The sequence below is a fragment of the Antechinus flavipes genome, chromosome 1 (assembly GCF_016432865.1).
Source record: "Antechinus flavipes isolate AdamAnt ecotype Samford, QLD, Australia chromosome 1, AdamAnt_v2, whole genome shotgun sequence".
Classification (NCBI taxonomy): Eukaryota; Metazoa; Chordata; class Mammalia; order Dasyuromorphia; family Dasyuridae; genus Antechinus; species Antechinus flavipes.
In genome coordinates this window covers 254,411,043-254,417,042 of record NC_067398.1, presented here as the reverse complement: position 1 = coordinate 254,417,042, position 6,000 = coordinate 254,411,043, and positions in this window count along the sequence as shown.

Below are 6,000 nucleotides of genomic sequence, written 5' to 3'. Positions count from 1 at the left end.
TGAGTCAGATTGTACAGAGCTTTAAATATCAGGCTGAAAGGTTTATCTTTTCTTTCATAGTCAATAGAGAATGACTGAAGGTTTTGAATGACAGTCAGCCTTGTGCCTGAGGAACATTCCTTTGGCAGCTGTGAAAAGGATGAGTTGGAGAATAGAGATAATTGTAATAGTTCAGGCAGATGATAATGAAGACGAGTACTAGGGTGATGAATGGGAGGAGAGAGAAAGGTACAGGTGAGAGACATGTTTTAGAGGAGGAATAAGCAAGGCTTGATAACTTAAGGGGTATGAGAAATAAGGGACAGGGTAGAGTTAAAGAGGTCCTTTGGATTTCAGATACAGGAGACTGAGTGAACAGTGGGGCCACTAATGGAAATAGTGATGTCAGAAGAATGAGAATATTTAGGGGGTACAATACTAAGCTTGGATTTGGATAAATTGAGTTCAAGATGTTGACAGGAAATCCAGGTGGGGATATCCAAAAGGCACTTGGAAACATGGATCTCAAGCTCAGAAAAAAAGTCAGAGCTAAAGATACAGGTTAGAAAATCAACTCTCTCTCTCTCTCTCTCTCTGTATATATATTTGGCAAATGAAGTCAAAGGAGTGGACGAGAAAGTATATAAAGAGAAAAAGAAGAGGATTGACACTCAATTTACAGATGAAGAAACTGAGGTACTGAGAGGACAAGTGACTTGCCCAGTCTTGGTTCTTGGACAGCTAAGTAATAGATAGAGGGCCAGGCCTGGAACCCGGAGGATCTGAATTCAAATCCAACTTCAGATATTTACTAGCTGTATGACCCTGGGTAAGTCACTTACTCCTATTTGCCTCAGTTTCCTCATCTGTAAAATGAGCTGGAGAATTATCTTTACCAAAAAATCTCAAATGGGGTCTTGAAGAGTTTGACACAACTGAAATAAAGACTAAACAACAGACTTCTTAGTTCCTAGATCATTGCTCAGACTCAGGGGACCAGTGTTGTATTGCATTCTGGGAAAGCATTCACCCAGATCAAGTGGGTTAGCTCCTATTTGGCTCAGGAAGGTGGACTGCCACATTATTCTCCCTGCTCTTCTTCCCTTGCCTGAGGTACTGATGTTTCTGCTGTTTGCCACTAGGGATTGGCAGGATAGTGTTGAGTTCTCTGGTCTACTTTATGGGGACCTTAGGGGACAGAGTTTGTTTATGTTGTGGTTGTTCCCTGGGTGATATTCCTCCCTCATTGTACACAGTGGTGGCAGGCAGATTTTGTCAGCTTTAAAATGTTGGCGCGCACACACAAACACACACTGTGTCTGTGGTATTGTGATGGACCCCTTTCTAGAGACTTCTTCTTCAGCTCCTAGAGGAGATGGATGTTCAGTCCATTAACCTTCAGGATGTCTTGATTTGCCTTTGTTTCCTTCCCATGTTCCATCTTTTCTTCCCTTTATCTTGAGGTATCATGTTACATTGAAAAGATGCTGGATTTGGAATTAGAATCTCTGGGTATGGGGTCTCTGGCACTTAGGTGAGTGACACTGGGAGAATTATTTAACCTTTGTAGGTCTTGGGTTCCTATCTATAAAATGAGAAAGTTGGTCTAGGTGGTTTCTAAGATCTTAGAAATCTAAATTTTACATTTCATATCTCAGTCATCTATTCAAGTAGGTCATCCATCCTTTTAGTCATTTGCTCTGCCACTGTCCCACCCTGCTTCTTTCCAAATGGTCAAGAACCCATCACAAAGGACCTCCAGAATTCATGACCTTCTCATAGAAGTGAATCCATCATTAAAAAATGTTTTTAAAGGAAATTAATCTGTTGATCTTTGGAACTTTGGACCTCAGGTTGAGCCATCCTGATTGGTATCTGAGTGGATATAAACTTATCTAGCCTACTAGAGCAAGCCAGTCTCAGATCAGACCATGCTTGACATCCCATCTAATCATCTACCCAAGACCATATTGTCATGTCCTCGGCCTTGCATTTTCTCTTTCCCCATGTCCTTTATTAGGCACAGTAATCAAATAAATAATGCCATTGCTTTTGGAAATGATGTGTTAGTTTACTGCTCCATGAACTGGCTTACTATCTCTTAATTCTGCAAACAAAACTCCCTACTTGTTTGTTAAATACATTTTTATTGATAGCTTTTGTATTTCCATTGCCTCAATTTCTCCCTTAGAGGCACCTGGTTGCTTAGTAAACAGAGCACTGGGCTTGGAGTCAGGAAGACCGTGTTCAAATCCATCCTCAGATCCTTCCTTGTTTTGTGAACATGGGCAAGTCATCTAAACTCTGATTGCCTGACAAAATGGTTCTACTGAATCTACTGGATGAGAAAATGGCAAACACACTCCAACACCTTTGCCAAGAAAACCCCAAATGGGGCCACAAAAGATTGGACACAATTGAAACAACTGAACAACATAATTTCTACTTTTAAAACATTCTTATGATTTATATGCTGTAGTTTTTCCCTTACCCTTTTACCCTTAATGGATTGAAACTCCTCAAGGACAAGAATTGTCCCAAACTGTCATTTTTGCTTTTGTATTTTCCGTATCTTGCATGTAATGCTTATTGAATGAATGAATCAATAGCTACCTAGCTAGATAGCTAATGCAAGAGATTGTTGTTATTCTTTTATGATGCTTTGGGTCACCAGAGGAGAAATTGGATCCTTTTGTAAATCACCTGGAGTGGGGGAAAAAATCTAATAATGTGATGTCTGCTTTAATTTGAATAAATTCTTCTCTGGACGAATTCAGTCTGTAGTCTTGCATCTGCATAGCCAAGTTAAAAGATCCAGGGATGAGAAGACTGCATATCCTTGTGTTCATAAAAATACATTTGTTTTTTCTTGTTCCCTCTGGAGCCTCAATCTAGTTCAATTATAGAGTGGAAGGTAGCTCCTTGAGACCATTCAGAGAAATCACAGACTATGAGAACTCAGGGACCTTAGAGATAATTTCTCCTAGCCTCTTCGTTTTATAAGTGAGGAAACTGAGGGACAGAAAAGAGAAGTACTTTGCCAATCAAACCTACATGGTAGGATAATAAATCTACCCGGTTGTCATCATTTTCTGGGATGAGGTGCTTCAGGACAAGGTGGTTGATCAGTCATTAAGTTCTATTATTTTCCCCAGAGAAACAGAAAGGAAAATGTAGCTACTTAGAGATATTAGGTATATAATTAATGGCTTCCAAAGTATACATTATTTGGGGGTTTTTTATCATAACTTTTTATTTACAAGTTATATGCATGGGTAATTTTACAGCATTGACAATCACCAAACCTTTTGTTCCATTTTTCTTCCTTCTCCCCACCTCACTCCCACAGATGGCAGGCTGACTATACATGTTAAATATGTTAAAGTAATATACATTATTTTGGAGGAATCCTTGATCTGGGGATATCGATGGTATACTGAGAAATTTAGATTCAGTGCTGAATATCACTGGTTTTATAACTTTTTCATGTTACTGGGAATTGGCAAGCGATCACAGAATCACAAATGTAGAGCTAGAAATGACTTCAAAGGGCATCAAGTTCACTCCTCTTACTCTACAGATGTGGAAACTTGGTCCCATAGAACTTGTGATCTGCCAGGGTTATATGGGTAGTGAGTGTCTGCCAGAAGATTTGAACCCAAACCTCCTTGTCTCAGCCTCCTGGCTTTCCTGACTTCCTTTAAGTCTAAGCTAAAATCCCACCTTCTATAAGGAGGCTCTCCTAAGCCCCCTGAACATAGCTCCTTCCCTCTGTGATTATGTCAGATTTATTCTGTGTATATTTTGTTTGCACATCATCTTCCACAGTGCATCTTCCTATTAGCCTCTGGACTTATAGATGTGGCTTCCCAAAAGAGTAAAAAAAGGCCTGTCCACATGAATGACTTCAGACTCAACTGTTGACTGCATGAATTGGAAACCTTGTTTTACTGACCAGACATGTTTTCATAGGCGACAAAGAGATGAGGAGGTGGTCATCTGTCCAAGATCAGTATGTTGGAATATACATATTGAATACACTTTCTATGCTCTGGCTAAGTAAACTTATTTTTGTCTTCTGTTGAATGACTGTATTCCATTCTAAAACTGAGCCTGGGTCTGTAGGTTGACATCTAACAGGAGAACATAGACAGAGCTGTAGAGGTGGATTAGTTGCAATCTGCCCTGTTGGAGGGGGCACCCGTGTGGGTAGCATCATAGATCCATCATTTCCTCAAAATAAATGCATTAGAGGGATAGTGACCCAAACCACTGATAATATACAACTAGGAAATTTATTTAAAGCAGCAGTTCTCAAATTCTGTGGTCTCAAGAATCCTTGACAATCTTAAAAATTATTGAGGAGCCCTTCTATATTAAGAACTGCTTTTATTTATGTGAGTGAAAGATTTACTGTGTGACTTTGGGCAAATTTGGGCAACTGCTTGCCTCAGTTTCTTCATCTGTAAAATGGAGATAATAATATTACGCCTACCTCCCAGGGTTGTTGTGAGAATGACAGGAGATAATATTTGGAAAGTACTCAGTACAGAGCCTGGCACATAGTAAGTGCTATAAATGATGTTGTCATCATATTTACTATTAGTATTTAATTAATTAATTAATACTGTGGCTATTTAATAATATTACTTTTGTTATTGTTATTGAACATATTAGAACTGAAAATATCTTAGAATTATTATGAAAATAACTTTGAACTTCTCATATTCCCCACCCTGAAAAGGCCTCAAGAACCTACAGGGATTCCCAGACCCATTTTGAGAACTATCAGTTCGGAGCATCAGGTCAGTCACTCAGTGAAACACTTGGACTTTTTGAAGCTGGCACTGTATAAATATTGTGATTATTCTCCACTCAGGAAAGAGCCCCTGTAACATGCCAGGGTCAGAGAGATGCCTCTTTCTTAGGCAAAGCCCCCACAGACCATATACTCCCTAACTTTCTCTCCTCTCTTAACTGAAAAACCACAGACCAGACTCACAGGTTCTCCTGACCAACTAACTTCTGGTCAACCTTGCAGTCTAGGCCAGATATCTCCAACTTATCCAGGTATTCCAGATGGGAAGAGGAGGAGAATGAAAGATGAAAATATCTCTATGGAAGTTGCTAAGGAGTTTGTGGGTTTGCTCTGTCCAACACATTTGGGCATTTATTATACACTTGGGAAGAAAACATGGGCCTTAGACATCCTCAGTCTTGTTGGGAATCTTGAAGACCACCTAGTTCAACCCCCTCAATATATACATGAAGAAACTGAGACCCAGGACGGATAAGAAGCTTGCCTACTATCACATAAGTGGTACTGAAAAAATTGAACAAAGGTCCCCCTGATTCTACAATCAAGTTTTCACCATGTTCCACCTCAGGGTCTCTGTTGGTGGAATTGCTTTGTAAGCCCTTTCATATTTCAAAAACTAGACCCTCTTGCTTGGGGTTCTCTGTGGACTTGTCTCCTACTGAATTCTACTCTTTGGTGAGTAGCTTTACAGGGAGGCTCCGGGGTCTTTGTCCATACAGACTGACCATGTCCAGACTGGGTAGTCTGAATGGATGGATTCCCTATTGGTCCAAGTTGAGTTGAAAGCTCAGGATGGGCTTAAGAGGACCACCTTTCTTCCCATCCCTCGTCTTCCCTAAGGTATCTCTCTGCCCTTCTTAATTCCCACCCGGCCCACAGTCAAATGGAGAAGAGGTCCTCAATTCACACAGCCCCTACTCTGTCCAGGGTCTAGGCTGGGCTTCTGCCCAAGGCCCACGACCCCTGGGATGCCAGTGGCCCTAGGTGATAATCAAACTGACCAAAGGGAGGGAGGAAGGACCAGCTCTGAGGAGGGCTGGGGGCTGGCGAATTCTTGGGAGAGTTCATTAGCCTCAGGTGCGGGTGCGAGGAGGCGAGGGGAAGCCCCTTCATTTAGACCCACAGCCTTGTCAGGGAGTAGCCAATGGCAAGGGAGGCTGGTCCCAGGCCTGCGGCTCCAGCTGTCACCCTGAGCGATGAAT